The 16679-nt window shown below is 40.0% G+C and overlaps 1 protein-coding gene and 1 long non-coding RNA gene across 2 annotated transcripts in view; both read right to left on the minus strand.

Annotated features, from left to right (window-relative positions):
• The window catches only part of ARL15 (ADP ribosylation factor like GTPase 15), a 448900-nt gene that overhangs the window by 394631 nt on the left and 37590 nt on the right, over positions 1-16679 (minus strand). The gene's annotated exons all lie outside the window — the stretch shown is intronic.
• On the minus strand, positions 841-3072 carry LOC136146584 (uncharacterized). Its single transcript, XR_010659023.1, has 3 exons — positions 2910-3072; positions 2092-2210; positions 841-897 (listed from the first exon to the last, which is right to left on the minus strand). It is a non-coding gene; the product is annotated as an uncharacterized lncRNA (long non-coding RNA).

Here is a 16679-nt window from a genome sequence, read left to right on the forward strand (position 1 = left end):
AGGTCATGGTCAAGCTCGAGATACTGACAATGACTCAAAGGTCATCCTTCTGGACAAAGAATCATAGAGTTGATGAAACTTTCTAATGCCATAGTCAAACTTCTTGTTTTAACAAATGGGGATGCCAAACTGAGAAGTGAAGAAATGTGCCCCGAAGCATATAATCATCACTTTTCCCTGTAGTTCCAATCTGAGTCATCAATTAAGAACATCTCCCTATTCTCCCAAGCTCAGCACCTGGAATAAAGTCCAGTTAATGAGTAAATCCCAGGATTTTCTGCATAGGCCTCGGCAATATAAGCAAAAGAAGAAAGTAAGTTTTGCTTGCTTCTGATCTCACCTCGTGAAGGGTGACAGGTCATAAGAAGCAAGACTTGCACACATTTGCTAGGAGCTAGGGCCTACAGAGGGAAAACAGTGTTTCCCAGGTCAGAAGATAACTCCAACATGACTGTTATGGTCTTTATAGACCAGGACCAGGGGACGAGCGTCAACGAAGAGAAAGCGACAAAAAGAAGGACTCAGGGGACCCAGTCTTGAGTGAAACAAGGGTGTTTTATTCATGGCAGCATATGCTTATATATTGTTATACAAGGAAGCTTTAGGCAAAAAATAAAATTGAGCAAAAACATGGAAACCAGACGCATAAGTACAGTAACTAAGCAAATAACAACCGTCATAGGGTCATAACAACAGTAACTAGGGGAAGAACAATCACGGGGCCAGAAGACAATTGATACCTTGAGAAATAGGAACACGACTAAGTAGTTTTACAGAAAAGTAAAAGGTTACTGGAAGGAATCCACGTATGCGTTCCGTCTCATGACCTCAGTACTGAGAACTGCTTGCAGCTCTGCTCGTTCCTGTTTTCCAGGAACTGATAAGGAACAGAGGGCCCTTGAGAAACAGAAAACAACATATAGGATTCCTTAAAATTAAACGTTCCCTGACATATGACTTCCCTACAGACCCAAGAGCGCATCACTCTTGGGAGCCATGGGGTCATTAACACCAAAGTATGGCCAACCACATCCATCCTACATGAGAAGCCTAGACCATGATGTACTGTAGAAGGTAACACTTTCATCCTTGCCACCCACATCCACTCATAGACCTCAGTGTTATTTTTAAATGCCTAATGTTTATGGTTCATAACCCAGTTTCCAAATCCAGTTGGACCACATGAATTAACAAGGTAGATTTGACAAGATGTCCTACCTTGTCAAATTTATCAAGCTAACTCAGAAGGACCTCCGAAAATAATCAGTTTTATGACTGTTAGCATAACTGACACCATCAAGGGCCTGTGCAGTTTCTACTGACCCTACCTAGGACTGTATTACGTGATTAGTCACTTCTCTGTTGTCAAGGGCTTTATAGTTAATAGATACTGTTTAAAAAATCATTAGAACCAGGTGGCCTGTTAGTCAGCATAAAACCTATGGTTATGGAACCACAGGTTAGCATAAAATCTATGTCTGTTAGTCTCCAAATAATGATAAAACCCTTCACTCGCATACTCGAAGCACCCACTCAACCATCTTAACTTAGGAATGCACTTCCAGTTTATATGCACGTACCCCCACATGCTGGGTTAACTATAATATCGTCCCAGTGGCCTCTTGGTAGTGCAGCATGCAGCTGGGAATGCCTCCAATCATTGTACACCTGATCCAGATCCCATCCTGTAAGTTACCCTATAAGAAACTGATCCATTGATTACATGGAGCTGCCTGCCTAGTTTTTCTGTCTCAGGCTACCTTCTCAGTTCAGTGGGCACTTTTCATTCCTTCCATCCTCCATCAGTAGATCCCACAGTGGTCAGGATACTGTCTAACCTCTAGAGTCTCGCACTTGACACACAGAGGACACTCAACAGATATTTGTCAAATTGAACTAGTCCTAAGTTAGGTATGGAAATATTGGGACTAAATATGCAAAAGCAAACCAGAATTTCAGTAGTCTAGGTTTTAATTTATTACATTTGTAATCATACAGCATATGTACTGAAAATATTCTTAGAGAATATCTAGTCTTTCATACAGCAGAAAACTGAGGCTCAGGACAGGTAAATGAATATCTCATATTTACCTATTTCACAGGTTACAAAGCTGGATCAATCTTTCTCACATGAGTGTGCACGCACACACACACACCCCATAACCACCACCTTTTTGAGGGGAACAGGAAGAGTCATTTTCTCTTATCATCTAGGAATGAATAAGCAAAAATTCCTTATATTCCTATATAAGACTAAAACTGAGGTTTCACATTAATGTGTCTCAGAGGATAATGTGCTATGTTTAAATTAATAGTGTAATAAATTAATACTTACTGTGCTACATTCATCTATGATAATGCACATTTTCAATACAAGGTCTTCCCAGAAACTCATTAAGTCAATAGAGGAATATACACTCTGAGATGAATGTTTCTATTCATTTTAAGGACCATTTATTTTCAGGATCTGTTATCTCAACCTCTCTCATTTAAGAAACTTTTTTCCCAACAAACCTTTCTATACACAAAACATCTGTCTCCCACACACAGTCCTAAATGTGGATCTTCCTGCCTCTCTTCAACAACCATTTTTTCCCCTAAGATTTAAGCCACCATCTAAGCTTCTGGTTGTAATGCTGCTTTATAAATGAGGCTAGAGTCATAAGAAGTAGGATTAAGGGTGATTTTTAGTGAGAATCATTCAAATTAATCATTTTCATAAGAGAACAACAAGGCCCAGATTATAAAGTATTTTGCCCAACATTATTCAAGTAAACAGTAGGGCTTAAATCAGAACATACCTTTGAATCCATAAAGCTGCCTGCTTTTATGGCACTGATTTTTAGACTCTCAAAGCACCAATACTGACAAACTGTCTCTTCCCTAAAACATAACCAAACCCCGATTACCTATTTTCATTCCTTTCTTAGTAACCATATTGCTAGTTCATATCCCATGTCTAGACTTCTGTGTTTTGTTCTTTCCTCCTATAACAGCAAACAATTTTCTCCTCTCTAATAAGTAAAATAACGATAAAGTATACTGATCTTTCCTCCTACCAACAAAGCTGAGACTCCTCCTGGTATTCTTCATGTGAGCTCATTAAAATGAACATTTCCTGGTTCTAAATCTGTTACAAGTTCCATCAAAGTTCTATCTTAGCTTACTTTCCCCACTTACATAAAATCCAGTTTGTTATCTTTTCAAATTAAAAGCTTAGACAGGAAATTAGATGATGAAATTCAGTGAAATGAACAGGCACTTTCATTTCTCTTGCTGGGTACCGGCAACAGAAAGCAGTATTTGGGAACATACTGGCCATAAAGGGAGTCACCGAGCAGTAAAACTTTTGGCTTATCTTTTCATCTTGGTTGAATTCATGTGATGGGGTGGGAAAACAGGATAACAATATAGCAAATTTTCCACACTGCTGCCTACAATTGTTGGGGAAACATTAAGGCAGAGATTACAGGGTCAGTGGCACAGCACTGTTATATGTTTTTCTTTTTTAAACATTAATCATAGGCTAAAGTGAATTATGTATTTGTAAAAAAAAAAAAGTAAAAGCACCCCCAAATCATAATATTAATGGTTTTGTGGTAAGCCAGCTATAATTAGTAATTTTCATTTTGAGCCTGCAACAGATAAAGCTGAAGAATAGTAGCTGAAATGTCCCAGTTAACCTATCCTTGTCACTGTTAACAAAACAAGATTAGAAAGCATTCAAATATAATGAAGCAAAGATTAAAATGTTTTCAACCCCCATAGCAATGGCAGGAAAATAATCTCAATTTTTAAAAGATAAAGACCAAAGGGAAAAGCAGTATTTTAATCATGGAGTATAAGATGAATGTATACTTCCTAGCCCATTGTCCAGAACCTGCCAGGCCCCACAGAGAAAGGAAACAGGAAGGTGAACCAAGACACATAATGAACCAATGGGGCAAAGGGTAAAACAGCAGTCCTCTATAGTTGGAGGCCTTCCAAAATTATATCCATCCATACATTCATTCATCTGACAAATAATTTCTAAAAGCTTACTCTGAGTCAGGCAGTATTCTGAGCAACAGGGATAAACAGTGCAGTGAACCAAGAGAGACAGAGGCCTCTGTCTCCTTTACAAATCTCCAATTCTGACACTGCCTTCAGGCTCTAAGAATGTACTTCCAACATGGTACCTCCAAATCGCACATCTAAAGTCAAGATAATCTTCTTTGCTCCCCAAATATTCTGTGTGTTCCGTGTATCAGGCAAAGATATCATCATCCACTCAGTATCTCTTGGCCACTAACTATTAAGTCATGTTTAAACTCCAACTTGTAATGATCACACGTTTATAAATAAAACTGTCAATCTCTTATATGGATAAAAAGCTCTCTAAATATCAGATTTTAGAAACATTACTCATTTTTTTAAATAAAACAAAGGTCCTCTTAATTCTTGCATAATTTTGCTTTTATCCTTTTCTTCTCTAATTATGTATCTATCCCCAAACTTAAGGTACCTTTATGCTTAAAAATCTTTTATTAACTATCACGCTTCCCTACAAATAAACCATGTAACTAACATCTTAAATTTCAAAGTGACCACAGGTTTTTGCTTTTTGTTGTTGCTGTTGTTGGTTTTGGCCACATCATACAGTTCATGGGATCTTAGTTCCTTGACCAGGGATTGAATTCAGGCCCTGGGCAATGAGAGCATGGAGTCTTAACTACTGAACCATAATGGAATTCGCATAAACAGAGCATAGGTTTTAAATGTTTAAAAATTTTTTTTTATGGATTGAGTTCATAAGATTATTATTGATCCACAATTGATCAAAACAAATATGTAATAAATGTTGATAAATCTATTGTAATATGAAAAGTAAAAATTTTTGGAAATACACATCTTTTAATGGAATGGGTAGGCTATATGTTTTACAGAATATAGAAGATTATTAGTTATTGACAGAATGAGAAATATAGCTCAATATCAATTCTACTTCTATTTTTCATATTTTTATATACAGATATAAGCTTTGAGGAGCTTATTCTTATAAACAGGTGGGCATAGAAGATTTCCTACAGTGATATCACTTGATTCTTTCAACTCCTCCTAGTCATAAGACAAAAATCATGCTTCAACTCACTGATGTTATTTTTAGCGACCCAGCTGACAATTTGAGTGTATTTGCCTTCAATTTTGTCAAAAGCAAAACACTGACAATGACTTAACTGGTCACCTTAGACTTATTCACTGTCTTAACACCAACACCATAGTTTGAATTTTCCCTTTGTTTTATGCCCTAGAGGTTTTCATACCTGAAAAAGACTCAGGAGCGAGATCAGTGGCTTTTCTCCTAACTGGAAGTAGTGCAGTTGTGAAAGGGTGGGGGGAGGTGTCGGAAGAATTTATACAGACGGACACCAATTTCTTCAACAATCATCTCAATGCCACAAACCTCCTGGAATGTCTTTGTGTATCCCAAGGGCAGGTATTACCAATTCCAACCCACTGATTGGAGCTCTGTTCATTTATTCATTCATTCATTCCACAGATATGCTCTGAGCACCTGCAACGTATCAGACACTTATCCAGATACTGGAGGTACAACAGTGAACAAGGCAAGAATCTCTCTGCCTTCATGGATCTTTCAGGTGGGAGTGCACACCTGTGAGATGTGTGATTGGTGCTATAGCCAAAGCTGCCTGAGCCTACTGGAGTCTGGGCAAAGCTCTCTGTGTTCTACCCAACCCAAAGTACTATACACCCATGTAGTCAGTGCATACTTATTGAGCACTTACTGCATGCCAGAGCCCTAGCTCAACTCAAAGGAATACAGAGGACACAGACTGATTCTCCAACATGCAATAAGCATAAAGCCTCCCATTCATATTCAGTTTGTATAATATTTTAAGTCAATGTTCAAATAAATTTGAGTTCTACATGGCAAAGACCAAATGATCCCCAGGGTCAAGTACATTCTCCTCTATAAACATAATATTAACCTATTGGCTCTGCTTAAAATCTAAAACACAATTGTGTTCCCAAGTCATGGATGTGAGTAAACCATACACTTGAGAGTGGCTGCATTCTAGAAAAAGTTTTAATAACTGACAAACTTCCTATCAAGAGAAAAGTACTAGTCCTAAGGACTAAACTAAACGTGTCAAAAAATCAAAGTCAATTGCCTTTAAAAAGAGACAACGTAGAAATACTCATTTCCAAGGGGGAACTTTTCCATCAACCAGATATACTCTTGTTAAAGACCATCATGTCATTTGCATCAGGAAATAGTAAGCATTTTAAGTTCCTAAGTTAAATGATTCTAAATGTCTGTCAAGAACAGAGCCTCTTCACCTAACCACACAGTTGATAATAACCAAATTAATAATAACCAAAAGAAACTCTCCAAAGGCCTTCATAAAGAATGATCCTCAAGTAACTAGTCAATTTTCTACTGTCTCTTTTTTGTTTTGCCTTTTAAATCAGGATATCTACAGTCAAGAAATGAGAAATGTTATATGTCATATATAAAGCTGAGTTAAGAGAGAAGACAGAATTTCTTCCCCACTTGTGAATAATAAACTTCTAGTTACAGCCACTATTTCAAACTGTTAAGCCTTGAAAGCAAAGGCAGCCAGCAGAGTGACGAGGAGAATCTACAGAGAAGAGACACAATCTGAAGGCTAACTCAACTCTGCCTTCAACTGCACAGCAGCCTAACCAAGAGAACAACCTGGGATACAGTGTACTGTTTATTAGCGCTGTAACTCAGATGAAGGAAAATGCTCTCCACGGTTCCATCTAGATCAAAATATTCCAAGTCAAAAATAAAAATCGAACTTCAGCAAGCCTTCCCTTGCCTGGCTGGAGGGTAATAAAGTGAGCTGGTTGAGGATTGAAAATTCAGCATAAATCCACTCAAATTCAAGCTCCAAATCCTGTCTCCACCATGTGGAAAAGACATTTAACCACATTATGCCAAGTTGTCTCTATGAAATCATCGTAATATTAATAACAGTGCTTTCTTCACAAGATTGTAGAGAGTTAAATAATTTACCTATAAAGGCCTTAGCACTTAGTAAGTGCTCAGTAAATGTCAGGAAGGATAATAATGATGGTGATAAAGAGCCATCAGATGCTGGGGATAAAGGGAGAAATAGAGTGACATGGTCACTGCCCTTGCTGAGCTTACAGTGACAGAAAAATTAACAACAAATTCTAAGGCTGTGCAACAGTTACTTTGGCTGGTCAAAGACTCTAAAGTGCAAAGAAAGGGAACACTTAGAAAAGAGCACTTAATCCAGGTGTTGGAGGCCATGGAGGGCTTCCCAGAAGAGAGGACAGCTCATCTTTCCACGATGAGAGGATAACATGTACAAAACACTGGAAGTAAAAAAAGAGGACAGACCTGGAGATGAAAACAGATGAGTATGATACACAATGCTGGAGGTAGAAGAAGAGGTATAGAGAAAAGGCTAAATGGATAAGCAGCCCAGTCCATGAGGGCACCTTATAAACTCTTTTAAAGATTCTGGGCTTTAAGAGCTAAGGGAGGCTGCTGAGAAGTTTACAGCATAAGCACATCTGCATTTCACAGACTATGCTGATTACAGAAGGGAGAAGTAGATTGAGAGGGGGCAAGACCAGAAAGAGATGACCAGCTAGGAGGAGGTTGCTAGGGTTTTCTAGGCCAAAAAAAAGAAAAGAAAAAAAAAAAATTGGCGGTGCTAGAACCTGGGTAACAGCAGCAAAGAGGAGAGATGACGAGGATGGGAGAGGTCCCAACCTAGGGAATGATAAGATGCGGAGGCAGGAGTCCAGTTCCTGGCGTGGTCGCTGGATTGGTTGTTGCTCCGGTCACCCAGAAAGGAAGCACAGGCTGTGAGCAGGTTGGGAGTAGAAAGAGAATGGGGCTGGCATAGGTCAGACGCGGTGTGAAGGGCCACCCAAGTGGAGCTGTGCTGGAATCACAGGTCTGCAGCAGACAAGTCTTGATGATGAGGGGAATGGAAACATTCCACATTCCCCAGAAGAATACACCTAAACCAAACAGATTTTACCTTGCTCTTATCCAGGCTCCAATTTCTAAAGGTGACTCAAAAAACATGGTAGTCCTGTCAATCTCACACATTTCATGGTGTAACTCTCTTACTGTATAAATAGAGAGTAGGATGAATATTTGCAGCTCTCAACAAGTTTGTTAAACCTCAAACTTTAAATCCCCCTGCCAGGGAAGTCGGCAACATTACCCAGATATTCTTGTACTTCTTGAGAATATTATTTTGTTTATTAAAGAAAGCAAACAATCATAAACTCTCACTTCCTAGATTATAACGCATATAACCCTCCACTTATACTCTCCAGAATAAAATTGTCAAAATACAAATGTACACTAAACACATGTGTGCATGTCTCTGTGGACAAAAGTATATACAATATGCTGATATTCATAAATAAAAAACTAGATTTGATCCTGCATCATAAAGCCTCAGTTATCCATCTAACTAGAAGCTGGACTTGTCACAATCACGAAATCACACTTGCTGCCCCACTATGCGCTCATTCAACACATGCTCTGGCAATGGCTACAGGCAAACTTCCTCAAAGTGTGTTGCCTTGTCTGAAGCTGAAGCGCAGATCAATCTGCCTCAGCTTATTTCCTTTTAAGACAGCAAACTGTCCCCCAATGTATTTCCTCGTGAGAGCACAAACTGTCCCCCAATATCCATTCTCTTCTCCCCTTCAGAAATAGAACCCCCAGAGTCTTAGCTCCTTACCAGAGCCCCCATTTCCAAGTCTCCTCTGCAGTGACGCACTCATGTGACTCAATTTCCGGGACTTAGGAGGTGAGGGGAAGTGTTGTGTAGTACTTCCAGGTCATGCCCATAAAGGACCTGCTTGACCTCCATTTCCTCTTTCCCAAAAAACTAACAGACATGGGAGTGGTGAGCTGTCTTCAACCTGCACAGGAACAGAATAATCTAGGCAATAGGAGAACATACTAGAAGGACCCTGAGCCATAAAGGACTCATGAAGCAAAGGGCTAGACTCCAAACTGACTACCAGCTTAGATTCTGATATGAAATAGATCCTTTTAAGCCCCTGTTAATCTTTATTAAAACAACCAAACAAATAATTCATTTTCATTCCACTGAAGTCTACAATCATGTTGAATTTCTTTAATTAAGGTGTGCCTCCTTTTGTGCCTCCTTTTGGAGCTCTTTATTTACCAGGACTGCAGATTTTTCAGGATCCCACACAATTAACAATAAATATTTAAGCTGGAGTCTTCAAGGAACACGAAAACCAAGTATAGTCATGGTCATATATTAAACCTGCTCATAGCCAGGATTTGCAGATCCCATGTGTGAGAATGCCAGTCTATCTGGCATGTATTTAACTTTGGTGTTTTACAGGACAATAATATCCTAAACCCAGCATCAGGACTTGCCTATCTTGATTTCCTTTCCCTCCAGGAATGACGACAGATATTCTACCAAGTTCTCTATACTTCCCTCTTTGGTGTCTGTGATACACAGAACTCTGCTTTCTGTCCCCTCCTCCACAAGATGTCCATGTCCTAATCCCCAAAACCTATGAGTTTGTTACCTTACATGGCAAAAAGGGGGGTGTCACAGGTTTGATTAAGGGTCTTGAGATGGGAAGGTTAGGCTGGATTATCCAGGTGCACCCAATTTAATCACTAGGGTCCTTATAAAAGAGAGACAGGGGAATTAGAGAAGATGTGATGACATAAACAGAGGGATGACAAATGAGGCAGAAGTTGAAGTGAAGCCATTGCTGGAAGGGGACCATGAGTCAAGGAACACAGGCAGCCCCTAGAAGCCCCAAAGGTAAGGATCAGACTGTCCTCTAGGGCCTCCAGAAAGGACACAGCCTTGCCAACACCTTGATTTTAGCCCAGTGAGACCCACTTCAGACTTCTCGCCTCCAGAACAAAAGAATAAATGTATGTTGTTTTAAACCACTAAATTTTGTGGTAATTTGTCTCAGCAGCAATAGGAAACAAACACAGTGTCCTTACATGTAGCACTATATGTTGCAAAAACTCAAAGTTTAGGACAGGATTTGTGCAGACTTAAAAAGCTAGTTTTAATAATATATAATATTACTAGTAGTATCATTAATATTTAATGTAAAATTACTTTGCCATTTATTGTATTAATAATGATAGCTCTTGCAGTCCTCTCCTTTAAAAAAAAAGAAGTCACAAAAGTTGAGTATGAGCATTGTGGCAGGTGCAAACATCATAGCTAGACAAAAGGAAAACCATTGCTGAGTAACTCTTTACCTCAGGAAGAATCTAGATTTCACAAGCTCTGTTATCCTTCTAAAGGATGAAGGTTTTGTCTGCTAGTAAAACAGCATTTGATACTTTGTGCAAAGTCAAAAGAATTCAAAGTGGTTTTAAAGTTATTATTAATCAAAATTTCTAACCATGCATGGTATTTACTGCTATTATTTAGTTCAAATCGCATTCATCACTAGATTGAACTTTAGTTCATGCAGGAGCTGCTTAAAGAAAGGTGCAACAATCAGCCCATGGGGTCCGTGTGCTTTAAACAGTACTATCCTGGATGGGGCATGATTAACTGACCCGGCTCCATTCATTTTGCCCTCTGAGATTGTGGTTTTGACCAAGGGGTTCACACTCCAACACCGAAGACGGTTAGATGCTCCAATGACCACTCCAATCCTCACCCTGCTTCTAGCCATCGCCAGCTGGTTGTCCACCACTGCGCTTCTGGCTCTGATAACAATTACAGTCCCCAACTCAGAGACGTCTGGGGGCGACTGCAGGTCCCTTTGTGGGTGTTATGCCTGACATTCCAAAAGGAAGTCCTCAGCTATGCCCTACCTAGCATGCCCTCTAGCCCAGAGTTAATCCACACCTGACTGGCAAAGCTTCATTTCAAGATCACATTCTCAAGTGTGGCCTGTTGCCATTGCTTGAATTTCATAAAATCATAGACCCACAATTGTAAAGCAAACTCTTGGCCTGAGCTTACTTCCCCTTCTTCCTCCTGACCAGAACCCAGTGAGTGTTGTTTAAAACTCAAAATAGTCTAGATCCATATAACAAGGCTTCTTTTGTTTCAAAAACTAAATTACCTCTTTGTAAGACATCACCATATCACATTTGTGAGAACACACACTCTGTCCGGTGCTACATGCACAAGAAAGAGAGTTATCTCCTGGGACCAGATGCTTGGTCTAAAGGCTTTTTTCTACTGCGCTCAGTTTCAGTTCGTTTCAGAATCTGGGAGCCCTTACAACTCCATCAGCAACAGTGTGTGAGTTTCCCCACCTTAAGGTCCCTGCCTAGAAAACTGAGTTAGGATTTTTCTTTCGCTTCCTAAATTAAGACACTCTAAATATGCATCATTTCCTTTCAATGTCTAGAGAAACCTTTATCCACTCCAAACACTGGAAAGAAGTGGATGGCATGCAGAGGATATCCTTTGTTGTTTCCAAGTAATGGTTTTTATTAAACTTTGTAATGTTTAAGGTTCAGGATGTCTTCACCTACATACAACACATTTACTTTGAGACCTTGGAAGTTTTCAGCGTGTCTGTCTTATACACATTCCATTTTGGTCTTGGAATATTTCAGATTATGAATCCCAAATAAGTAAGACACATGGCTTTCCTCGTCTTAGTTTTTGAAGAGCTTAATCAGCTGTTTGGGGGCAATGTTGGAGGCATATAGAAAAAAAAGGTCAACTGCCTGACACCATCTCTCATCTCAGACACTCACTTAGAATCTTTAGCTTCCTCCTCTACTTTGTTTTACTTAAAACTCAGCATTTGTTTTCAATGGGTACTAATAAGTTTTTCATGTGTAAACTTTATTTACAGTTCATAAGATTTGTTCCCCTACCTATTTCAGTCTGCTTGGGCTGCCATAACAAATTATCATAGAACGGTTGGCTTAAACAACAGGAGCTTCTTACGGTTCTAGAGGTTAGAGGAGATCGGAGTGCTGGAACAGTCGGGTTCTGGCAAGAGCACTTTCCCCTGCTTACAGAAGCATGGATGCCAGAGAGAGAACCTGAGAACACTGGGACTGTTGATGTCAGGAACTGGGGGTTAGTCCATCCTTGATTACCTAGCCTCTGGCCTGGGACCATGCAGGTGTTAAATCTCTGCTTATTTAATGAAATTCTTGCTGTAGACTAATGCTAAGGCAGATGAAAATTGTCCCGAAAGGAGAGTACTGTGGAGTGATTTGTGTTCTAACCCAGAATTCATATGTTGAAGCCCTAACACCAGTGTGATGGTGTTTGGAGATGAGGCCTCTGGGTAATTAGGTTTAGATGCAGTTGTGAGGGGATGGGAGTAGCTCTTAGAAGAGGCATCAGAGTTTGCTCTCTCCCTTTCTCTGTGCTGAGTCAGGAAGGCAGCCTCCTTCAGATCACTCGACTAGAGAAGCACAGCTGGCCAACAGCCTCCAGCTGCCACACCTATCGGTCCATCCATCATTCGTGCTGAGGCTGCACTTCTGCTGGGCTAATACCAGCCAGCACCTGGGCACACGAAGGTCTGGAGTCAGGCCTTTCCTGCCCATTGCGGGACTCCTCAACAGGCAGCTTTGCTCAAGAAGACCCAGACTTTCTCAGAAATAAGACTTTCTCAGAACCCTGGGCATGCGTGTTCAGTTGCATCCAACTCTTTGCAACCCCAGGGACTATAGCCCACCAGGTTTCTCTATCCATGGAATTCTCCAGGAAAGAATACTGGAGCAGGTAGCCATTCCCTTCTCCAGGGGATCTTCCCAACCCAGGGATCGAACCCTATCTCCTGTGTCTTCTATACTGGCAGGCAGATTCTTTACCACTGTGCCACCTGGAAAGCCCCAAGAGACCTGATGCAGCCAAATAAATAAATATTAAAAAAAAATAAACATCCCTCCATTTCCTGTTTATTCTCAAAATCCCTTCCCTAGGCCTTCAAAGGGAAAAAGTCAAGATACTTTGTCACTGAATCTTTACATTAGAAAAATTCTTTAATGGTCATCTAGCAATACATAGACACAACCCCGTATCTCTGAATTATGAAATGGGCTTACAACACTTGAGTCAAGTGACAGATTCATGAAAAAAAAAAAATCCAAACATACTAACATTTTCTGTATTTTTGCGTTGTCAAATACACATTCAAAAAAATGTATAAAGCAAATAATGTTCTTTAAAAAATAACTCTACAGCCAACCCCATGGGCCCACCATTCAAGTTAAGAAGCAGAATATTACTGAAATTTTCATTAAAGTCTTTTTCCTTGCCTCCACTCCCCTAGAGCAGAATTTCTTAACCTCAGCACTCCTAACATTTTGGACTAGGTAACTACTTAAAGTGCTGACCCAGTGGATGGTTAGATGTTGAGAAACACCCCTGGCCTCTGCCCAGCAGATGCCAGAATTATGCCACCACCGCCCTCAGTAATACCAAATGAAAATGTCTCCAGACATTCCCACACAGATCCTGGAGGGCAAAATCACCCCCTAGTGAGAACTGCTGCCCTAGAGACAATGACATCTGAATTTTTGCTTTTCTTTACAGTTTATCTATATGTTGTTGCTGTTCAGTCACTCAGTCGGGTCCAACTCTTCTCAATTCCATGGACTGCAGCATTCCAGGCCTCCAGGTCCCTCGCCATCTCATGGAGTCTGACCCTTATGTATGCACCCTTGAAACAAGGTATTGCTTAGTTTTGCTGTTTTCAGACTTTGTAGAATCAAATCACACTGCCTATATTTTCCTGTGACTTTTTAAAATCAACATTATATTTGTAAAATGTAACCACTGTGTATTATATACTGTCATTCATATACATTATTTTTAGTTAAATAATGTTTGCTGCTATATGGTATCCTAGGAAATTAGTGAAAATGCCACAATTTATTAATCTAATCTATTACTGACAGGCATGTGCATTATTTCTAGTATTTTCCGTTTATGGTTACTTCTACTAGGAACTTTCTCTGCACAGGTCTTCTTATAATTACACAACACTTTCTCTACAGTACATACCAAGGAGTGGATTTGCTTGGGTCACAGAATATCCTGGCACTCAACTTTATTATTTTCTACAGTAGTTGTATAAATCCACACTCTCACTAGCAGCAGAGTACAATTCCCAGAGTTCCATGCACTCTCTAGTATTCGGTTCTTGATTTATATTTTCATGACATTTGGTACCACAAAAATACACATTGCTTACCGTGTAAATGCCAGTTCTACAGACAGCAAATGAGATCTGGATACATTCAGACATTCTCTACAAGATTAAAATAAGAGATTACAACTAAATGTTTGTCCCATAGAACTGACTTCTCTTGTCTTGCTTCTGTCTCCCCTCATCATCTTCCCTCAAGAGAATCTTTCGTCTTTTGACAAGTGCTTTATGAACAAGTGGCTCAATTTCCTTCTCGCTGCTTTTTCTAGGCCAGCTCAAATAAAACAGAGATAATAAAGTGTGTGTAACATAGTGCTTTATCATGGGACCGTAAAGTAGATACTTCAATCTCCAATTCAGTAGCATAATTTAAGGAATGTAATTTATTGTACTGGTTTGATTTCATTTCCTTAAATCCTGCTCTAATATCTAATTTTCAATGATTAATTCTTTGACTGCCAGAAGTAGTTTTATAAGGACTTTTTTTTTTAGTTCAATTCTTACTAGGATCATAAATGTCTACAATGTTTATAGAAAAGTAATCTTTGTGGGAAATAAAGGAAAAGTTTGTGGTTATATACTAAAAGTTTTGAATGTGCTGGATTTATGAATTTAGCAAGACTGAGGTCTTTTGTTTCAGAGTATCAGTGACAGAACTCAATTGAGGGTTCACAACCCCACATTCCCTAATCAAGTTCAGACTCCTAAAACTCATCATGTACACTCACAACTCTATGAATACCAAACATGAGTGTTGATTTATTATCTTTTCTTTAACTGGAGGACTATTTTTCGCACATTAAATTGGTATGTAGACAAAGCAATCAACTTTATACAGTCTAACATTGTTCTTATGGTTTATCTCTGACAAGCAAAAGCTTCTGTCTGAAGCTTATAATGCCCTAAATCTGGCAATCATGGTTTTATCTGCTGCACCAAGGAAGCAGACACAAGATCCCCGATTCTCATGGTGGCCCAAAAGTCTTCCAGAGGTGTTCCTTCTGAAGACCAAAAAGTCAATCAAATAGATTCTGCAAAATGATCCAGCCTCTTCAGATGTCCCAAAGAAGGCGATGGCACCCCATTCCAGTACTCCTGCCTGGAAAATCTCATGGACGGAGGAGCCTGGTAGGCTGCAGTCCATGGGGTCGCAACGAGTTGGACACGACTGAACGACTTCACTTTCACGCACTGGAAAAGGAAATGGCAACCCCCTCCAGTGTTCTTGCCTGGAGAATCCCAGGGACAGGGGAGCCTGGTGGGCTGCCATCTATGGAGTCGCACAGAGTCGGACACGACTGAAGTGACTTAGCAGCAGCAGCAGCTTCAGATGTCCATAAGAAACTAATTCTGTATGACTAAAGGAACTGGTAAGGAAAATACTGAAAGCCAATACTATCTTGCATGGACATTCAAAATTAAAATTACAGCAATGTAAAAACCAAGCTCATGAGATAACTGGTTGTGTGAAGTTCTTAAGCTCTAAACTTCAAAAAGTTCCAAACATTCATGGGTGTTATTGTACAAATGAACGACTAATGACTTAGTATCAGGAATCATTTCTATTATTAGGATATCAGTGCCATCCTGGCCCTACTGGGTTTCTTTATTTTGAATAAAATACACTGTGAGAAACACCCCAGGGTAATGCCACTGGCCTTGTTAGAGCTGAACGAGTGAATGCTCCCTACCTCACACATTTATTCTCCCTTTAACCTTTGGCCAATTACCCCAATTTTTACTTTTCTACAAACTGAATTATTTAACAACTCTCCCAGTAAACTGGAAAGGTTATTTTCCCCAAGTAAAAGATAACTATCTTAGTTTACATCACCTGGAACAAAAGAGTCTATTTCCCCACCGTTGTTGGAGCTGGGCACTGTCTTGTGATTAATGTCTCTGTAAGACCCCTGGGTCAGGAAGACTGCCTGTAGTAGGAAAAGGCAACCCACTCTGGTATTCTTGCCTGGAGAATCTCCCATGGACAGAGGAGCCCGGTGGGCTACAGTCCCTAGGTAGGGTTTCTAGGGCCGCAGAGTCAGACATGACTGAGCATGCACACACGTCTGTATAAAGTGAAGGATGCATGAATTGAACTGACTCTAAGGACTTGTTTTCTCTTCTACATTTCCTGCTTCTCTTTCCAGTCTGCAGCTGAGACTTCATGTAGCCCCAGTAGCAAACCTGGATTGGGAGGCACCCTGAAAATGGTTGACATGAGAAGTAGAGCCTGGGGGTAAGTGAGCCTGGAGAGTCAAAGGACACTGGACCTGCCATGTCAGCCTCCTCTAGACTGTGTACCTGAAACAGAAAGAAACCTCTAACTTGTTTAAAAACCACTGTGCATCTCTCTCAACTGACTAAACTTGACTGGTACAGGGCAACACTCAGTTTCAACAAACAGGTGTCCCCAGTGACTTAAACAAAGAGCCCCAGCACTTATCCTTAGAGCGCTTTTTAAGAACTTCATCTTTCACAGGGGGAGACATATTTGT

Source organism: Muntiacus reevesi, chromosome 14 (genome assembly GCF_963930625.1).
Source record: "Muntiacus reevesi chromosome 14, mMunRee1.1, whole genome shotgun sequence".
Taxonomy (NCBI): domain Eukaryota; kingdom Metazoa; phylum Chordata; class Mammalia; order Artiodactyla; family Cervidae; genus Muntiacus; species Muntiacus reevesi.